At 43.4% G+C, this 21091-nt stretch overlaps 1 protein-coding gene across 4 annotated transcripts in view; it reads right to left on the reverse strand.

Annotated features, from left to right (window-relative positions):
• The window catches only part of slc20a2 (solute carrier family 20 member 2), a 42831-nt gene extending 26234 nt beyond the window's left edge, over nucleotides 1–16597 (reverse strand). The window contains exons 1-2 of one of the 4 annotated variants that reach the window (XM_084360304.1): nucleotides 16392–16595; nucleotides 15802–16114 (exon numbers count right to left, since the gene is read on the reverse strand). The gene's annotated coding sequence lies outside the window, so the exon portion shown is untranslated. Of the gene's footprint in view, nucleotides 1–15643; nucleotides 15705–15801 lie in introns of those variants that run through there. The other 3 variants (XM_084360309.1, XM_084360303.1, XM_084360308.1) reach the window with 3 other exon arrangements.
• Between the last annotated feature and the right edge of the window lie 4494 nt (nucleotides 16598–21091).

The raw sequence follows: 21091 nt of genomic DNA on the forward strand, positions 1-21091 counted from the left end.
GAACTGACAACACGTGGCGCCTAAGTCAGTTTCAAATGTAAATCAGGGTGTCAACGGTGTACTGGTTTATATTTGGACACACTTAAAATCTTACTTACTTCTAGAACATCTGATTATACTGTAAACACACTGTGCAGTGTGAACGCCCTTTTCAGTTAAAAATCTTGGCACTTCCCCTTTAAAAAAAGGTGCGATATGTAAATGACGATCATCATGTTGCAAAGATATCTACTGAAGCTAGCGTGCTAATCACCGAGGACAGCCCCGTCTGTCTCGTAATACCACTTTACGCCACATTCAAGAGCCAATAGACAGTACAGCTCAGGCTCTGGACTGCTAACTGCACGGCTAACTAAGCTAACTAGCTAATGGCTACTACAGTTAGTAGCAGTTAGTCAAATTATACAGCTGTCTGATACTTGCATATTGCATCTTTAAGTGTTATCTTACAATCCAGTTTACCGCCCACTAAATACACACAATACTTTATCACCATTTCTAATGAGACCTCCGTCACATTAGTCTATGATGTGAAAGCCACTTGGTGGTTTCCAGTGTCCTCTGTGGATTAATATGGCAGTTCAGTGAGCTCTTCGATCCAGTTTAAAGGGATGACAAAATCAGAGACACGTCAGTCTCACACTCCCGGACGAGCCTTTAGCAACGCTAAAGCAGATTGCGTTACAACAGCAAACAATCGAGCCCCCCTCTGGCTGTCAGTGTTGAGTTAGCCTTATGTTTAAATACTCTTTTAAGGTCAGCTCTCTCTGGTTTCAGTGGAGACTGTGCGCAAGATTGACTCCCTCACCCTGAAATGGCAAAGTGACTGCAGCGACTCCTCCCTGTTCGAGTGTCTGTACAAGTGTTTAAAGTGACTGAGACAGACGCACTCTACTGTCCTTACACTGTTTGTGTTTTCTGGTGCTTCATAAAAGGGCCCATAAAAGGACACTAATCTACAGCAACACAACGAGGGTAATAAAATAAACATAATGATTGATTCAAGACAAGGAAGTTCATATCGCCACAACAAAAAGTCTTGTTTTTTTCTTGTAAGCTAATACATCTGGGATTTGACACGATTCTCTAGAGACGTCCAGCTGAGCACTCACTCGCTCACACACACTCATAAAAACCACTAAAATAGCAGCGACACAAAGGACACAGTGCCCGATACAATATTAAGCTTTTAGGCCGGCAGAAACTATTAGTCATCTCTGAGAATAAACCATGTTCGCAACAGGGATTCTAATTGACCAATCAAAATGTGCCTCAAAGATTAATGTAGAGAGCCAACGATTTTATTACCAACAGTAAGGGGGCTTGTTTTGTTGGCCGGCCCGTTACATCATAGGTCTACCAACACAATTAAGCTCAGTACCTACCAACTGTTGTGGCTTTTTCTGAGGCCGCAGTCCGTCTTTCTTCTCTTTCTCCCACCTGTCCCCGTGTTCCTGAGTGTGGGAGTCATCTTACCCTTGACCCTTGCTCTGTTTCCTCCCCTCCCCGCGCTCGGCTTTATCCGGACAGTTCCAGTTCTCTTCCACGAATTAGCATCAGTACCCAATAGCAGAGTGAGTCCCTTTCACCCCCTGTCCTTCCTGCCCTTTCCCCCTCCGCTTACCCCTCTCGATCTCTCCTCATCTGAGGTGTGGAAACTGAGAAATGTTGATCTGGCCCTGTGCACGCAGAGTGCTGCCAGGACCTCCAACCTACCTACCTCTTTTCTCGACTGCTGAGGCTGGTAATCTACTGCTGGCATGCTCAGTGGTATTAAAATGTGTTACTGGGGCAAAGTGGGTGCCGGTATTAGTGAATGCCGGTAAACGCAGCACGGATAATGCGAGAGACTTGGTGAGAAAGGACAGGTACCAACATGGTAAATTATGTTTTAGGCTACCTCCAAACTAATGTAGATAAATGGCCCCCGTCGTCTCCGTTTTGGCCTTCTGTCCACATTACTCTGTCGATGAAACCTTAATGAAAATGTCCTCCAACGTGGAGATCTTATAAGAGCTTATAAAAAATAATGAATCCTCTGGTACGTTTTTATTTTTCATTGTCTTACAAAATTGAATCAAAGTAGAGTCAATGTGGCTTTTGATAGCGATTAAAGGATAAGTACAGCCAAAAATTACATTCAGTCGTTACCTTCTCCTCCCCATGCTGATGGAAAGTCAGGTGAAGTTTCGTGGTCCACAAAACATTTCTGGAGCCTCACAGCAAAAATAGCGCTGCAGCATTCTCATAAACAACCTAAGTAGATGGGGAATTCTTTAAAAAGCTTAAAAAACAAACAAGTACATAAAAAGGCTCCATACAGCTCGTCCGGCGTAATCAAAGTCTCAGGAAGCTCCAAACTGAGCTGAAAAGACACTCACACCCTTTCTAAAGCTGAAATATTCCCCGTAGCTGCTACGCTAAAGGCATTAGCACACACACATCACACAAACCTATGCAGGATCTCTGGGCTTCCAAAGAAGAGCTGTATGAAGACACTTTATGTTTTTATCTGGCCTCCATCTACTTCAGTCATGCCACAATGACTGAGAAGATTGATTGATACATATACTGCACTGAAATATTACTCATATCCACATAGTTTTTTAATGTACTCGCAGTAAACGCAGCTCAAAGTGACTACATTGTGCTCCCTACGTCACAGCGTCACAGACTTGAGGGAAATAGGAAATAAATAAACCGATACATATATTATGTCTCTGTGTAACTACTGTGTAACGAACTATTGCGACCTTGTATGGCTTCGTCCCCACATGTGAACAGATGAGTATGGAGAGTCAGAGAGAGGGAGCGAGAGGGAGGGAGAGAGAGGGAGAACACCCCCTCCTAAGCTGGATCTAGTGGCCTGTGCCCTCCTGCTCTTAATCCTGGCTTCCAGCACATGACCCAGCTAACAGTATTATGGAGTGCTTTGATTAGACCTGCTGCTGTGCGCACGTACTGGGAGACGTGGCGGCAGTGGGGGGAATATGGGGTCCTTCGCTCTGCCACCACTTTGCAGGAATGCCAGGCCTCTGCACAGACACATATACATATCCACACACACACACTGTATTAAACATACGCTTAACCTCAGTGTACACATCCTACACACGGCGGAAGAAAAAAAAAAAAACGACACGAGGCTTGCCGGATTAGGCCTGCGAGTCAGTGAGTCAGCGGATTACCCCCGCCAGTTATTCTAGGTGAAAACTAAGAGTAATGCTCAAAAACGTGCTACTAGCATTAGCCGCGGCCGCAGAAAGAGGTGCGAGAATGGCACTTAGGTCGGCCGCAACAGGGAGGGGAAGTTCACATGACGACTTCAGCAGTTGGCCTTAATCGCATCAAGGGGTCTCGAGCGTTTAAGGAGCAGTGTTTTCTGCAGGAGAAAGGAGTTTCTGATGGCGTGGACTTTGACCTTTCTCAACTTTCCAAGATCAGAATCAGAAATACTTTATTGATCCCCGAGGGGAAATGGCCTGCGTTACAGCTGCTCCCATTCAAAAGTCTTAGAAAATAAGCAGCAAAATAAAAACTGTAAATAAGCAAGAATAATAAAAATAGAATAAAAATAGAATAAAATAAAGGTTATGTTTTAGTGACACTAAGTTCTGACTGGTACTGGTCGACGCACCTTTATCACTCAACATTGCTTAATTAACAACACTTTCTGCTCTTACGACATCCTGATAAAGGGAGGGAAATAAAGCTGGTCATATTTGAAAACAATACCGTCGAGAGGAAACTGCTGTGGAATGCAGCGCAGCGTGTCTTCACCGCGGGAGGGGGACTGTATGTCGTATTCCCTCTGGGGAACATATTTCTGCTATGTCCCTACGATGTTTGTACAGCTAATAAAAGAGATTTGTGCGAGAGCCAAGATTTTACCGTCAAGTTGATGTCTGAGGCCGTCAAGGATATTGTGTTGTGCAACAGCAGGATCCATTCGAGAGATTTCTAAACAACAAAAAGTCTTAAAAGACTCACAATGACAGAAGCTGAAGAGTCCACGGGCAGTTTTCCTGACAGTCAACACATTTGTGCACCAACAAAAGCAAAATCTTGAACGCAGAGTAAAAATATTGCTTGGCAGGAGAGCTGGATCCCATGCTGCTACAACCGCTGCTACTACCTCTGGAGCATGAATGAGTTAATCTTAAAATCACACAGTACACACTGTGTGACCAGTGTTATCTATCACATGTTTGCCAGTTGTGTTGCACACTTACAGCACATGGTGCACAAACACAGATTGTACTCTTCAACTTGGAAAAGGAGTGGTGTTCATTTTTGCATTTGTGTGGCAAGTCTGTAAATCAGGTCACACCCTGGCAGGTTTTTCTGCTCCCGTACTCAACAAATACAATCTGTCAGGACAACTTTAAAATAAACTCTCCTCGTGTTTTGTAACTCCACTTCTCTCTGTCCGATGAAATTCTCGCCTCCAAAGAAAAAACACACAATCTTAGACCGTTACAAAAATGTTTCAATACAGCTGTTGACTCCGGGCGGAGGTATTTTCGGGAACAGCATCGTTCGAGGCTGTGTCTGACATGTGCTACTTTATTTGTGTCTGAGTGCTGTCGCAGCATGCTCGACACTGAAGAAAACTCAGTGTGACAAGTGGTCTGCTGGTGTTCCGGTGACGGAGGGTAAATGGGGAGGAGGGGTCACCTCTAATGCTCTTGCAATAAATGATTTCCTTGAGACTTTTCCACCCATCGCCTCAAATCAGAACATCATCTCGCCCCACCAGGAGGGGGCACAACGAGGCTCAAATCCCTGCGTTTCCCACGTGCATAGCTAGAATTTTAAAAGCGTGGAGTAAAGTGTTTCCATTGCTGTAAATGCCATTTCAAGTCTAAACTCTCCATGTCATGCGTCTGCCACAGCGAGAGGTTACTGCTGTCTCTTCCAGTTAGTCTTACTGCGCCTCCTGCAAGCTGTAGGCTGCAGTCGTGTTCATTGAAAACTTGCTGAGATATACTGCTGCCTCCACCATTTTAAAAACACACTCGTATCTCTTTATTTTTCTCTGCAGATGACTTTATAACAACCCAGTCGTTGCCGCTGTTTGAAACATTGCCCTATTATAGCAGAACTGAGTGTGCAGGGATCACTTTGTGTCCCCAATGAGATGCATCTTCTCCGCTACGAGTTTCAATTTGCCTCTTTACTGCCACACATATGAACGTAATGAGGTAAAGATGAAGCTGTAGCAGAACAAAACAGTGAGAGCTTTCCACTGGCAAACACATGAGTGGGTTTAGCCTCTTTGATGGCAATTTATGACTACAATCTGTCTGACCGATATTCGAGATGCCTGTGAGATGACTGTACCAAGTGTGACACAGACTAACCTGTCTACTTTAATACAATCAAATAAAATAATGCAGCTGTTTGTTGTTGAGGACCTCCCAGAGTTCAGTCTGACAAAAGTCCACTTCTAAGTAACCGTGCCTGTAGCTGTATACTCAACATTCGGACGTTCCTCACACCTGATTCCTGTGACACTTGAATTGAGGTTTAAACTCGGGTTAGTCTAAAAGAAACTTTATACAAACTTTATATTTACAATAATACTTATTCGATATGTTTCCATAATAAACAAGCCAACCTCAGAGGAAAACTAGGTCCGTTTGAAGCTAGGAAGGTGTGAAACAGTACTTTTTCCCCATTTTCTCTTCCCCAAAACTACATAGTGCACCTTTAACAATATTTAAGCGTGGCTTTATATTGGCAGATAATTTGCATATTTGGCCACATAGTAATAATGACAAACTGCTCATGACTCACATTTGAAAATGTCTTGACAACTGATCTACTGTCTGACAGCACTTTAGCTGCTTGACTTAACGTTGGCTTCACACGCCTCGACAGGACAGACGGCGTCTCAGCCCAAAATCCTGGAAGTCTCAATTCAGATCCTTTAAGGAATTGAGCTTAAAGCAATGATGTGATGTGTTTGAAAGTTTAACTGAGAGATTTAGACATCAGCTGTCTACTGTCACTCGGCCTACCCCGCTGCCTGCTAGCTTCATGTACAAAGAGGCCACTCCGTCAGTCTTTTATGGGAAGCAAAAACACAATCGTTAGCCTTACACATTCTTGCCGGCATAAACTTTCACTTTGATAATCAAGACACTGTTAATAATAAGATAAGACCAACATGAAAAACCACCTTATCAAGCCACAAACAGGACGTGTTTATGTGTAAAGATTACGTTGACAGGTTTGTTGACTACCGTTCAGAGTGAAGCTGGGTAAGCCTTCTCAGCTTTACCGGGGCGGCGGGTGGTGTTGGGGGGGTCCCTGACTGTAGATCCATAGCCCCGCTGGAATGTGTGAAACATTAAGAAGATGTCACCGCCCGTTCAGTGCTGGGAACCCTGGAGATTTTTAACGATATTTAATCCTTGTCCGCCATCGTTTACTGGCCTGACATTACCCTGGAAAAGCATTTTTTTGCTGAAGGATAGGACCTGCGTGCACGCTCCACTTTCAGTGTTCTCCCCAGGGTTTCTTGTAGTACAGCAGTATTTTTGGTGCCAGTGCATTTTCCAGGCTCAGCTCCAGAGAGGTTCTCATTTCTATGTTTGGATTATCATAGATCCAAGGAGGACCGATTATACAATTTATCATTATTAAAAGGAGGGCCTGTATTAGACCACTAATCATATCCTCCACTCGCTTTGAACACCATGATTAATTCATCTTAAGGATGTTGCAGCTTGTTAAGGCGTAACGACATGATTCAGCGCAGTTGTCACAATGGTATTTTCTCAACACTGTGCAATTAAATGTCGCGTCGGTAAAAATTAAAAAGACATAATTCATTTAAAATACCTTCAGCTCGCGGCACATTCACACCACAGGACAAATCATTCAGCAAGAATATTAATTCAATTGAGAATATGTTACGAACCAGTCTGATCAGCGCCAGAGACGTTATATTAAACAGGACATGTCACTTGCCGACTATTCTACGGGGAAAATACTCACATACTTCTGGATGTAGATTCTATCATATAACGTGTTGACACAGAAACGCTCCCCGAAACCATGCACCATGAGACGGCCAGAATGTGTGAGCACATGACCTCTACCTCATCAATCAGATCAGGTAATGTCACTGATCGGCACCGTGAGAAAAAAAGGGCTATCGAGGATGCTTTAAGGTTTTTACTTCTGATTCTTTGATTGGGCAGCCAACTAAACTGTCACATGGCATGTCACAGTAACTACACTGTAACCCACTGAAGTGTTGTTTATGGACTAAGAGAAGCTCCACACTACAGTATCACTATCCCCTGATCTCTTGACATCCTGTCAGCTGGCCTGACAGATGTGCGTCAGCCAAAAGAACATGGGTTTATTTTGAGTTTGCCATCTGAAAAACATGCAAACATTGCTTGACAAATGACAGATTTGTGGTAACAAGGAACTCACAGCACATACCTTCATTTCACTCTCCTCTCAAACAGAACCACTAACGTTTATACATGCCATTGTTCTACCTAGCTCGCGAGCGTGGCCTCTGAGCAGCTACCACTGGACTCCACCTGACAAACTGCCCCCACCCTCCGGCCTCGCTGCTTTCTGAGGTGTCACATATCCACCACTTGCTCGTGTTGCTAAAGGCAGTAGGGAGGAGGAATGATTTGGCTAGAAATAGCAGTGTCACATGAGTGTGAGCAGTGACCAGTCAGCCAGCTGCTCATCCTTACATGGAGCCCTGCCCCATCCGCACAATCAAACGCAAACAGGCGGTAGGTGAGGCTGCCAACACAGCAGCGAGGAGCAGCGCAGCAGACAGGTCGATCGTTCATCCCTGAGGGCCTGTCGCACCTTTCACAGGTTAAAATGGACATGTGAGCTCACACCTGTTCAAACAGCAGGATTTTTGAAAAACCTCACACAGACAAAATAAACCACTGAGCCCCTTTTCCCACGAGAGAAAATGAAAAACACATGCCTTCTTTATAAGTTTATGCCTATACAGTTCAATTTGTGAGAATATTATTACGAAGAAGTTTATGTTCACACTTAAATCAAATAAATTGACTCCATCAAACCGTATGAAAGATTGAGAGCGGTGAAAACAACGTTCTCCTGGAACTCCTACGCAAGGGCTGCGTGCCGTGCAGAAGATTCAGGTCTAATCGTTATAAACAAAGTGATTTTCGCAAATGAATCACATTTTATTTTTACGATTTTGGCTTCCAACAGTTACAAGATAATCTAAGCGGTCGGTGCACTTTCTCCCTTCACTAAAAGCCCGACTCACTCTCAGCCAGGCTGCTGCACGCTTAGCTCACCACGTCCTAACAAGACACTGTTGGTGAAAACCTGGTGAAGCTAGCTGATTTTGAGGCGCGTCTATCCCTGCTGTTACGGCAGCTCAGGACGAGCGTCGCATTTCAGCAATGCTCTCACATTTTAAACACTAGGGCTCAAACATGATGCAAAAATAAGATTTGTGGGAACGATCATGTATACATTATGATTTTAATTTTTAGTTCATCAATGCATGATGTTTCTAAAGGCTATCAAGTAATTGTCGTCACTATGATTTTTGCCATAATCGAGCACCCCTACGTTATATTATTGTCTTTAAACCTCCCACTCATAATGAAGCAACAACACGGGAGAGAAGCAGTCCATGCTGCCATATTGAGTTATCAAAAAAATGATGTAGAAAACAATGTCTGACTTGTCTGAGTCACCCACACAACTTTGCCGATCCTCTCCTGGGAGAAAAAGGGCCGACTCTATAGAAATTTGGAGGCAATTCGTAGCTATTTACATGTTATTTATAGGTAACAGAGGCACAGGTTTGTCTCCAGAGCCCAAAAATAACATGATGTTTACATGACACGACAGATCATCCCAAGAATAACTTTTCCCATGCTTCTCTCAGTGTTTTGCCATCAGAAGTTTTCCAAGACCTCGACCTGACCCCAAGCCTTTGCGGTAAATGGTGACTCATTAAAGTCAAGCACGACATAGGTGCCCCTGAACAAATGTACTCGAGTGAGAAGAGCAGGAAAATAATGTCAATTCTACCTCCCATGTAGAAAACCACAATGGCTCACAGTTCGGCAGTAAGCTCGTCATTAGCATAGTTAACACCAGGCCAGCACCCAAACAAGAGACGCTCTGTGTGACAACGCTTTGATACAGACCCTGCCGCTTACAGAAGGCCACCAGAAACACTACAAAATGGCTCTCATGGCCTGAGTGGAGAGGACAAACACAGCCAAAAAACACACAATAGGTCAGAGTAAACGATGCAACTAGCACAAGCAGTCACACGCTAACTGGGATTATAAATGGCTAATTGTTTGCATGTTAACATGAGTTTCCCTTTTACAGGAAGAATCTAGAGGTTTAGTCTTTAAGGAGGCCATGACTTAAAGGAATAGAGGTTTTCTTCTGTGCATCACCCACCACAATTTAAGTGAGGGTCTTTCGCTTCAAAGCAACCGAGATGGGGAGAACTACCGGGAAGCCTATGGCAGCCAGCGGGAATGAATGACTGAGTCGATGCTGTAAATGCTGATATTTGTCAAGTAGATGGAAGAAACCTCCAAAAATACCACAATCATGCTGGGAAGACAGTAATGAAGGACAAAGAGTTTGGGGCATTATGAGCTATTAAGGCTCACTTTAGGGTCAAAGAAGAATGCAGGATTTCGTGACAGGAGCTGACAGGAGGACAGGCGAGCATTATGGGGTGCCAACATTTTTTAAATCGCTTGTGAGGTTGCCACTGGGCAGGAGTTCCCCGAAACCAGCTGCATACATATATGTGTGCAAACCACAAGTATGTAAGTGTGTAAATGCGGCCTAAAGTATTTTTGTGTCCAGAAAACTTAGATCTGGTTAAAAACAGACAAAACCAGCGGTTGTAAAGTAGTCTAATTAAGACCTGAAATGCTTTTTGATTATTTTCCCAAGCTTTTAACGGTGCCCTGACCCTGAAGCAACGCTGAAATTAAAATCGTCAAGCGACTCACGGCACTGTGATGTCTCAGACACTGCGATCCTGAGGTACCATTTTGTTTTTGGCGTATTCATCCATCGCTGTTGGCTCACAACTTAATTAAGTGCGCGCTCTTCTCGGCTCCCGAGAACAACGACAAAAACAACCCTCGCTCCGGACCTTTCCTGCTCTCTCCTGTCCAGCGTGCTTGTTTTGACCTTTCCTAATACAAAATGAAAACACACGTTATCGGCACCGCATGATCAGTGACATGCTTAACGAGATTTTCAACAATAACATGGATTAAGCAACGCTAGTACAAGCAGACACACACACACATGCACACACACACAGCATGGCGATTCCCACTCTTTCTGTGCTATCATGTGACTCAGACATAACAGTGTGATGATTGTGCTCCGAGGGCGAGGTGGGCCGATCAGAGAGACAGACTGTTCTCTGACTGTGACTCTGCCGGCCCCGATGCCAACTGCCCTTCCGCCCACAGAGATGCAGACACACCCACCGGCAGAAGGGCCAGCCTGCACGTTGCCCTACCGTCATGGAAACCAGAAAAGACTCCTATGCATTTTCCATACATTTCTTTTTTCCTTTTCTTCCCGCTCACGTACATGCACAACATCAAGGTCATTTCTTATTTGTGTTAGAAAATGTGAATTCACTTCAAAAATCTTTTGTATCCGGCAGCCGACTGTACTTTAAAAACCTCAATATGAAACATAAATCCATTCATAAAAAGGCACCCATCAGTCATGCTTGCAGCTTTTGTGTTATGCTTTGCTTCAGGCTAAATGCTAACGCATCTTTGTTTACCATATTAGCATGGCAACATGTTCTGATTAGCAATGCTACATCTGATGATTGGAAAATTATTTGGTCATGTATTGGGGGAACTGCTCGAAAGCATTACTTTCATCTGATGACGTTCAACCTTTCGGCACTCTTCCTCCTGCAGGATAAAATACTGCAGTCACCTGACTGGCATTTATGCAAACTGAGACAGGTGCTACAAATCAGGGCTATCAACTTCACAGGCCAATCCAAGGGAGACCTGAGACCAAACACGAGTCCGGTGAACGAAAGGTCAGAGGATCATCAAAGTCATTAGGATTCATCCTCTAGGGATCATGAAAGTATGTACAAAATGGCATCTTAATCCATCTGATAATTGTTGGTATATTTCAGTCTGGACCAAAGAGGTGGACTGGCTGACATCGTCATCCCTCGGGGCCGTGTCACTAGCATGACCGAAAATGTCAACAAAACAGTGAAAATTCCTATCTAAGCAGCTGAGGTGAGAAACTCTGACTGCTTGTTTTGAAAAAAGTCCAAAGCTAGAAGGTAGACCGATAGCTGGGCAGATACTAACATACTGCAGACGTCTCTTTATTAGTGTATATGTGCTGAATCCAGTGAAAGAATGTCAACTATATGTGAAGTTATTTAGAAATGCTGTCTCTGTTACCTCTGTCCATTGGTACACATCTAAAAAGCATCAGTGATATCGGTGAGGTGAGCCGTCTGTACAGAGGCCGAAGGAAACTGAAAGACGACATCCTGCTGCCGTCTGCCAAAAGATACAAAAAGTATCTGCTGCCAATGAAAAGTTCGTATTTGTGACTTGATCATTCATTAGTTTGAGTTTCATTATGCAATCTTGTGTTGAATAACAAATCAATCTTGATTTGAACAATACTGGCCACCTTTACACCAGAATTAGTGTGTAAATGCAGGTTTTTGAAACACTAGTACACCTGTTAAAAATTGGCGAGTTGTCAAAGATCCAGAATTGGTCGAGCTATCACTAAGATACAAAACAAATACCCCTTTCACACTGGACAAAAAAACCCCACTATTACCTGCCAACATCTGGCTTTTGTCTTAAATGTGAATGTATACAATCTGCCTTTACCCGCCAACAAATGACTCCGCAGTAGTCGTGGGTTTTTATTGGCTCCAGCTCTGATCGGCTGTGATGGAAACACAACATCCGGGTAAACACGTTAATTTTCTACCCTTTTCAGGCGCGATGCTGTGCCATGGGTTAAATTCAGGATGTTGGTTTGTTGAAACTTCTCCATCCGTCCATGTCACAGTTGCAGTTAGTCAGTACCAGATTCTTGCCAACAGAGATAAGAATGAAGAGAGATGCTTCACTCCTTACTCATTACCAGCCCCTGAGAAAACGATAAGCCTAATTCAGAATGTTGTTGATTAAGACTTCCGATTATAGCTTGATGAAGAGAGTGGACACTCATGTTGGTGTACAAATGGTAAAAGTGAGGCAGCAAATCCAGGATCCAGACTGTTTCAGAAAACCTGGCTCAGAATACATCTCTGCCACTATGTATCACACTGCAGATCTTGTCCCACTGTTTAATAGAGAAAACACAGCAAAAAAAGTCTAAGCGACACCGCGCATAGAGGAAGATTGTCAAGTAATGTGGTGTGACCTGCCTGCTCGTGGGAAGACATTTTTGTGACGGAGCAAGAGGCCTTAGGCAAATCTAACATCGACCTGGAACAAAAGGTGGAGTCACAGAGGGCAGACCGTTCTTAGAAACCGTCAACAGTCAGCACACGTGTACCGTGCAGCGAGATCACCTCCATGAAAACTGGTCTGACTCTGCTCTTTCAGCATCTTGTTGAACATGAAAACATTACACAACGTACTTCTTCCGTGCATGTGAACTGCTCTTCCCTCCCCTCCTCCTCCCCCCGCTGACAGCCAGCTTCGACAACACACAAACTTTCAAAAAAAAAAAAAAAACACGAGCTGCCGACTCAACTGCTGTTTAAACACATACTGCTGCCGTGTGTCTGTTATGAAGCGTTTGGACTTATGGGTTAGCGTAAAAGAGAGCAGCTCTACTGACGGTGTGGCGGGAGCTGCGGCTGCACCCTGGCAATTTAGTGTGAATCACTCTGCCTCGATTTGTTTTTCTTTTTTCCAAGAGGATTACGCTGACAAAGGGAGGGTCAAAGTACAGAGGAAATATCAATTGAATCTGTCGCTAATGTTGCTTCGAACCCACCTTAATTCCACAAGATAGCTGTAGAAAAATCTAATTAAGCCCCAGTCAGAGAGCGGCGATATTCGTTTTTCCCCTCTGACAAAGCTGTCAGATGAGACAGAATCACTGCAGAGACAAGTGTAACTTGAATGTTTCTTGGAAAGCCCGTTTCTTTAGCAAATGCTTCAGCAAATTAAAAATTTAACAGTGTGGGTGCAGGAACTTTAAATTTTTATTAATCGCTTTTCAAGAGTTCTACAAATAATGTATCTACGGTATAAACATGGGCGTGGGGAGCAGCAAATAAACTCCTGCGCCATTTAATTATCACTTAAGCGCACCTCGCAGACAGGTGGGTACGTTCTTTAACAATGTACAAGTGGGAGAGGCTGGCGACATGCTCCTTATCAGAGATGGTGGTCAACAGAGGCCCCAGACTGTGCCCTCATATGTTAGGATAAAGAAGACAAGGTGTGTAAAAAAATAGGGAAGTCATTAATCAGTGTATCTTATCATTATATGCTTTCATATCTGTCCTACGAGCTTTATGGCTAGACTAGATAGAGCAATCAGTGTGTTTCTGTTTACGAGCCCCTGCTGTGTAAAAGCACCTATGTTACATTTTCGAGAGAATAAAAAAAGAAAAACATGAGAGGTAGTGGCAGACCCCGGCATTTTTCTTCTTTCTTATCGTAATATACAGATTAATCATTAACTCACAGACCACATACTGGCTGCTGGAGCGCTGGGAGCTTCCCCTGCCTATGTGAGCCATAGGATAAGATGTCATGAGCGTAGGGTAGGTGTAGCATAAAGAATAAGAGATGAAGACTGAATTTGACAGATTGTAGCTGAGATAAAAGGAACATATGATGATATGCACCCATCCAATGACAATGACCACATAATATATACTGACTGTACCAGGGCTCCAGACTGACTTGTCACACTGGTTGCAGTGGTGCGCCTAACTTTTTCATTTAGGAGCACCAGCTCATCGCTCAGGTGCACCCAATAACACAATTTACTTGAAAGTGATTATCAACAGGAATACAGTGCAGTTAAGTGGTTTTCCCTGATGAGTGCTGACGTTGAAAGTTTTTGCTGGATTTCAGGAGCAATGAAAATGTTTAGTTGCACTTACGTACGTACAAAATAGTCGCACCCTGGAGCCTGATAAACTTTAATTTTGTAGGGTCGGCATTACAATAGTGAAAGGCAACTAAGTACGTTTCTCTTTATACTGTACTTAAGAACAATTTTGAGGTACTTGTACTTTACTTAATTATTTACCATTTCCATACTTAATACTCCTGCTCCAACCCATTTTAGAGGGACATATGGTGCTTTTACAAAATGCATTTATTTGCCTACAGTTAAGTTATTTACAAATTAAGATTTTACATAAATAAACAAAGAGTTTACACAATATAATACATGATTAAACATTAAATTACTCAAACAGTGTTAGTAAATGGTTAAAATCAGCAACCACAGTAACATGTTGCTCCCACAATAACGCATCAGTAATAATAATAATAATAATATTTTGTCTGTATTGGGTATTTTACTTGAACTGTATGGTACTACATTCTGTGAAACACCTTGTCACTTTGGTTTTTAAAGGTGCTATAGAAACAAAGTTTAACATCATTATTATTTACAGTGCTGTATTTCTCCTTCCACTCCAGTGAAACACTTGTTTTGAAGGCAGTTCCTGTTATTCTTTCCTTCCCTCCATGTTGACAGTGCGTATGTTCCAGTGTTTGAGATTTTTGTTGTCGGAAAATAGTTATCTCTCAGCGTGGCAGAGGAAGCTGGTGGAGCCTGGAACATATTGTGTGGCACAGTAACTCCCTGACTTGCTGTTGCAGACAGATATCTGCAGGTGAGCAGATCATATCATTATTATATATATTATCATTTCCCTGTGCTGCCTGTCTGTCTGAAACAATTAAACCATCCAGTCAAACATGAGGGTAGACAACGAAAGCCTGAAGCTGGTGAAGGAGAGCCGGGAAGTGACCTGGGGCCACTTGTGAGATGTTTGGGACAGGGCTTGTCCCAACTTCTTATTGTTATTGGGCAATGGAGCGGCAGTGGCAGCGCACAGTGCGCATGCTCAGTCGTCGACCCGCCTTGTCGTCAAACAGTAAAGCTCAACAGAGTGAAATGAACTCGCGTGATTAACAGCAAAGCAATTAAAGCCTCGTTGGAAGCGGCGCTGCGGGCCAAGTGCTCGCCGTTTCTTGGCTTTTCCCAGTTTCCCACACTGGCTCAGACCGGTGAACGCACCAGCAGACAGCCCGTCTGAATCACTGCTATTGTGGTTCTCTATCGGATGTGAAGTCACACACACACACACACACATACACAGACGCGCACACGTGTAGCAGCTCCATTCACTCACTCAGTGTGCGTGCTGGCGTGCGTGCGGTGGCAACAATATCGCGAGCACACAACGTAAAAACGCAACATGTTCCGGTGATTCCTGTCAAAAAAAAATGCGTTAATACGAGTCAGGAGACTGCGTGTCCGGGAGCAGCTCATTTGAGAAATGATTTTTTTTTTTTTTTTAAAGAAAACGCACGGACATGTCTCATTTTACGCGCACACTTACCAGGCCCGTTCCTCCTCCAAATGCAGCCCCGCACAGACAGCTCACCGCAAAGGAAATGCGTGAGGAAAAGTGACTGAAGAAGATTGTAAGAAAAAAAAAAAAGAGGAGGGGGTTGTTGGTGGGAGAAGACAGGGGCAAGCCAGACAAAATGTACTCACCAACGAAATAGGACACCACAAGGGGGGAAACGTGCCGCTCCTCTCCGCCTCCGCGCCTCTATCTCTCTGCCTGTATGTTTCCCAGAAGCAGCGCTCCTCCGTGGGCTGCGTCGAAAATGTCACGGATTCCAGCAGAGGGCCGTGTCGTCCCGTCAATGGCTGTGGGTTTGCGCCTCCTCGACTCACTCGGCAGGACTCTATGCGACCATGTTGCCCTGAATGTCGCCTGCTGCTGCCGCCGCCGCCGCTGCTGCTGCTCTCATCCGGGCGTTTAGGGATTGAGCCGTCGTCTCAACGCTGCTTGGGATGACAGCTAGGGGATGAAGGAGGAGGAGGAGGGTAGCGTGAGACAGGGAAGGAGAGAGAGAGAGAAAGAGAAAGAGAGAGAGGAGTAGTGGTCAGTCTGCTGAGGGCATGCTGAGACCATATAGGGGGGAGAGGAGGAGGAGGGGGGCGCATTTAATAGCAGTATTTGCGTAAAAACATATCCAACTGGTCTCCGTATTTTCCTTCCTGGATATTTATTCCCAGTTCGCAACTTTTGCTTTAAATGTCTTTCAGCAATCAAATAAAAGACAACCTGAGTGCACCTTCAGATCCAGTCAGGAGCAAACGCACAGCTCCCCCTCCACCGCACAACAGCCAGCCTTCACTGTGGACTATTATCGTTATGGCGACTCCACAATAAAGGGTGTACTTGACCAGATTGTGCCCTGACCTCGCCCCCAGAAGGCAGAGACGTGGCTTGCGTGTGAAGGCTGTGATCACTGGGTCGGTGGTAATGTTTAATCCGTCAAAATGTTGCCCGTCTATTATGGCTGTGGCCACGTGCGCAAGGCATAAATGTGTTACGTAACCGGCGCAGCCAGTCAACAACAGTGGGTGGGAGAGAGGGGAAGGAGGAGGAGGAGGAGGGGTCGCTCGGAGGGTAATTAAACCGGCTTCAGCTGTAGGATATACGTTACAGCATATAGAGAGCAAAGGTAGATTAGTTTGAGGCATTAACATGTGTGAATAATTAAAAATAAATTAATTAATTAGAGTTTACTCAAATTTTTTCCAGTGTTCAGCTTAATTTCCTTCATAATTTAATAGAAAAATCCACAGGTTAAAAATAAAATATGTGTGACCATGTTGGAGTCCTGTTGTGTGTGTGATCTGAAAAATAATTCCCCTTTTGAACTTTATAAATGCTGCGTCTTGTTGAGACATGACTCCCCAGTCGGTGGTTAGGGCGGAACAACTGACTCCTCGCTGACTTTCACCCACGCCTAGCCACCTTATTATTTTATTCCACGCTGGACTCAACAGTCGTGTAAAATGTTTTAAAAAACCTCGGCCACGTTTCACCAGACGGCACCAAAACAGTTATTCAGCCTGCTGGCTGACTCTGCTTACATCCACTCCAATGGGGCTTTTCCTGTCATTATAATCCTGTGACATCTTGTGAGGGTCTGAGAGCAGATTTGCAGAAGTGACAGAGCTCTTGTAATGCTCACCCCTCTGAGGATAAAACAGAAGTTATTAAAAGGTTTTCCAGCATTTATATATAAGTTCATCCCCTGAAGGACTGACCAACGCTCACAAGCAGAAAAACACAATGTCAGAGAGCCATAATAATCCTGACATTAAACAATAGACTCTACAATGAAACTCATGCATCTGTCCAACATCTCAAATACAGTGTGGTTTAATTTACAGAGGTTTGTCAACAACACAATAATCCTAAACCGTATTACACCATTACAATAATCAATACACGATTTCTAATCACACAAATTTAATTAAATTTTTTAATTTTTCTCTTTTTTTAACGGACTAATGTATACTGAGAGTGTCCAGGTCAGGCCCAACCTGAGGGTTTCTTGCACCTCTCCATCCCATCTTTTGTTGCCCATGTGTATATTAATCTGTATTATTTTGTATGTGTAAACCAATAAAACAAAACAAAACAAAGTTGTGGTTATCAGTTAAAGGCTGGACTTCTATTAGTATGGACATTTATCACAGAAGACCAGGAATTGCTTCCATACTTTGGTTCATTAATCAAGCCCTGAGCTGTCTCTTAAAGCTCACTCAGCTTCAGATGATCACTACCCAGCGGACATGTTCAGGAGGAGGGCTAGGTTTCTAATTGTAAAGAATGAGACGTCTTATCAAAGCAACGAGAAGGCTACGACATCATACGTCTAACACATACGCACAAAGTTGTATGACACATCTATATAAGACCACATGTTCGTAAACCTGATCCCAGAACTGGTTTAAACTTGCCCGAGACCAGAGTTATTGAATGAGGATTTGAGGGGATTGGTTACACCGATGACAGGGCTGGATCGAATTCTGGATGAAGATGGCGAGACTGCTTGTGGAAAGACGCAGCTGGACGTCACTGCGTCTGACTCATGTGGAGGTTGGTGTGGATCATCTCAATGGATGATGGTTCCCAGGTCTCGTCTGTGATCTCCTCCTCAAAGTTGTCCTCCTGTTTTGTCTCTCAAGTGTAGCAGCCCTGATCAGAACCGAACACTTTGCCTCAGATGTTCTGTCTGCTCTTTAACAGTCACGCAAGAAATATCACAGCTTTGTCACAGTTACAGGAAATTGATCCTCTTTGTTCTTGCTTTCCAGGAGTGTTCTCATACCAAGCTGAGTTTCGTTTGGCAACTGCACAATTTATTTCACGGTCTGTGTTGTTACAATAAACAATCACCGCACCAGAATATTTGAAATATGGTTGTTGTTGATGTTACTATGTTCTCAGTGACAGTCAGATGTACATCATTTGGTCTTTCCCTGGCATATATCATCCTCAACAGACATGTTTCTCAAAGACATGTTTCTCAAAAACGTGCTTTCAGAGTTACGAAATGAACCTATAGATTGGCAAACAGACCTCGTATGTAAAAGCCATTAATTAGGTAAACTGCAGCTTTGCTTTTGTCACACAGGATAAAGTGTACATTCTCTGTTCGGTCTCGTGTCAAGGCAGGCCTGGTTGGGAGGGGTGTTTACCACATTTTCTGAATACACTCCCACCTCCTCAAACAAACCTTTACTCTAAATGTGTCAGAAGCTTTATGATAGTAGTGTTTCACATTCCAAGCTACACACACGAAGACTGTCTTTTTGTTTAAGATGCATCAAGTTTTCTTCTTCACTCTCTCTTCCTTTAATGCCTTTCTGTACATATTGTCCTAATTTTACCCCTCTATGACTTTTTAACACCCATATGCTGGAATCCAATTACATAACCCGCACTAAGACTGTCTCGTCCTCACCGGTACCGTTACCATAGTGTCAGCTGCTGTACATATATGTTGCTTACAAAGGTGATTGTAAAGATAGATGGCTCAACGTGAGTTTCGCTGGCTCACGAGCTGTGTGAACTGCAGCACAACGAAATGAAAACACACAACACTGACATGTTATCACCGTAGAGACACAGAGCAACATCAGTATTTCTTTCCGGCCACGTGATGAGTGAGAATTAATCTGTTTTTTAAGCTCCCCTGACAAGTTTATCATATATGGAGCCTTTTTCACAGTTGGGACGATCTGCATGTTGGCACAAGTAGTTCAGAGATGTAAATTAACAAGATACAGACACTAGACTTTCCTGTTAGATGTAAGAAATCATGTGAAGTAACTACTGTGAATTCACATGTGGGTTATTATCAGCTGTATAATAGCATTTCATGTGCGATGACTAGGCATATGACATATTACATGCTGATAATGTTGTCGACTTTTCTGTTTTTTATGCTTCTGTTGAGAAAACTAAAAACTGATCTCAGGATGTGGAAAAGATTGTGGTCTTGATAAAATATTGAAAAAGTGTTAAAGCACGAGACAGGTTATGAAAGGGCCAAATGTCAGGGTCATGTGCTTTCTATGCAGCTGCCTAAGCATCTAAAAAGCACCTTTCTCTTTGTATTAATGTAATCTGTAGGAGACAGGCATTAACGGCATGACATGTTGTTCACTCGGTCGAACCAGCACAGTTTGGGCCACAAATCCAGGTTATTTCTCCTCCTGTTTGTTCTGTTGAATCATTCACTCTAGATGTTCTGTACATGATTTGTACATTATATTCTGAGTGGGCACCTGATGCTCATTTTCCCTAATTACATTCCAGCATTTTTAAATAGACCTTAATGCGACAAATATTTGCTGCCATCTTGTGGTGAATCAGGATATAGCAGTCACACTCACTGCTTTTCATCTTGGCTGTCAAATGAAATATTCATGTGGCCAAACTTTGATTTATTCTTCAATCTGCTGCTGTGAAATAGAAACCCAAATATGAAATAATTCATTGTCTAAATGTCACCTAATATCAGTGATGGAATGTAAAATAATGTACATGTATTCAAGTACTGTACTTCATTCTTTGCTAGAAAATTACTTTCGATACTTAAGTACATTTATATCAGATACTTTAAGACTTTTACTCAGGTACTATTTGTACAGGTAACTTTCACTTTTACCAAAGTGATATTTTAACACATATCTTGAATTTGTGTGTCAGGGCACATTGTCCTGCTGGGGGTCCACTGCCATCGGGTAGTGTTGTTGTGATGAGGGGGTGTACTTGGTCCCAAACAGTGTTTGGATGGGTGGTGCGTGTCGAGTGGCATTCACATGAATGCCAGCACTCAAGGTTTCCCTGCAAAACATCGCATTGTGATGAGATGATCAATGTTATTCACGTCACCTGTCAGTGGTTTTAATGTTGTGGCTGATCTGTGTATATCAAACTGATATATTGGATTCTTTATTCTGTACAAAACAGTTTGTGGTTTTTGGGGTTATGTAGCCTACCAGACTATTTTTTGGCTGGGCTCAGTGACTTCCTGAGCTAATCAGTGAGTTTTAGAGATGCTGTTAGGATGATTTTGTAACCTTAAGGAGAGTGAAACCACTGTTTTATGTTAAGCTAAGCTAAGTGGCTGCTGGTGAGGAGGCTATAAATAAAGTTTGACTGACTGATTGATGTTATATGAGCTGAAAAAACGCAGTTCTGATTCTGATTCTGGATGCGTTTGATTGTTGCTGTGTGCTCCCTGCAGCCCTTTTTTCTCAGGAGCTCATTGTCGTGTTATTCAGATCACACAATGAGCAGTGATCCTGTGATCAGTCACAAGCATGTTCCCTCTGCATCACAATGAGCCAGGATATGTTCAGTATGTGCAGCATGTGCAGCTCAGCCTGTCATCCATCAGCTGTAGTGCCTGCACGATGAGGCCCCCCCCTCTTCCATTCTCCCTCTCGCGCGCGCGCGCGCGCA

The sequence above is a fragment of the Pagrus pagrus genome, assembly GCF_965226575.1.
Source record: "Pagrus pagrus genome assembly, chromosome: 8".
Lineage (NCBI taxonomy): Eukaryota > Metazoa > Chordata > Actinopteri > Spariformes > Sparidae > Pagrus > Pagrus pagrus.